Below are 1,071 nucleotides of genomic sequence, written 5' to 3'. Positions count from 1 at the left end.
TAATGATCACTAAATTTGATGAAGTGAGGGTGGTATGTTAATTATTCAGTGAAATATTCCCTTTTTGCAGTTCCAAAAGAAAAATGCATGTTATTTTTTTTTTAACTGCACAACGAAACAAGGACCTGTTAGACAGGTCTGTGTTAAAGAATTACATAATATACACAATCTTACTTTATTTTTCGTTTTGGTGGCCTCCGGGAGTCGGGCTCATCCTCTGACTGGAGATCGGTCTGCTGTTCTGCAAGAGGCAGCTTCTGGCGTGCTTCACTATAATTATCTATGAAAGACAGAATTCAAAAATCAGAACAATCCAAAAAGTTGTTTACCATTGAACCTTTTTAATTAAACAATGTGTACAGAAAGGATTTATACATACTTGCAGTATACATAATTTTAACTTTATATGCAGACCAAGACTCCTGGGGTTGCTCCAAACACTTGGTTGACCTCTGAATTCTTTCACCCTTGTATGGAGGCCAAAAACACACACCATTCTTCACCCAGATTGCAGGCACAACCTCTACTTCTTCAGTGTCAACAAAGCTGACAATGTGGTACATGATTTCTGGAAGCAAAACACAAATGTGGATAAACAACTTTTTTTTTTTTTTAAAAGGTCATATAAAAGCAAATACATGAAACCAATTGTGACTCTTAGATGGCATATACTTGTGTATATTGTGTCCAAGTGTAGCTCAAAATGTCCAATTACAATTCTGGAAAAAAAAAAGAAAACAGAAAAGGAAAACACACACACACACACATTTCATTTTAAATGCAGAAAGGGAAAACAGCAAACCTGCCCTGTCCCTCACTGGCCACCTCACATACTCATGTATATTTTGTCTAAGGCTAGCACATTTCAGCTCCAATGACAACAAAAATTCCTGGGAATCTATTGGGTAGTCAAACAAGCTTTCTTTCTTGGAATACTCCCTATAATCAACAAACGTACAACCTTTAAACAAAACAAAGTTTTGTACCAGAACAACAACATTATTAACCTCAATACAATTATCACCTTCTGGGGTTTTAATGACCACAGCATCCTTACTTAAAGGGATAATT

The sequence above is a fragment of the Sinocyclocheilus grahami genome, unplaced genomic scaffold (genome assembly GCF_001515645.1).
Source record: "Sinocyclocheilus grahami isolate Dianchi unplaced genomic scaffold, SAMN03320097.WGS_v1.1 scaffold4420.1, whole genome shotgun sequence".
NCBI classification, from domain to species: Eukaryota; Metazoa; Chordata; class Actinopteri; order Cypriniformes; family Cyprinidae; genus Sinocyclocheilus; species Sinocyclocheilus grahami.
The sequence above is the reverse complement of the archived record's forward strand: the minus strand, read 5'-3'. Positions refer to the sequence as shown.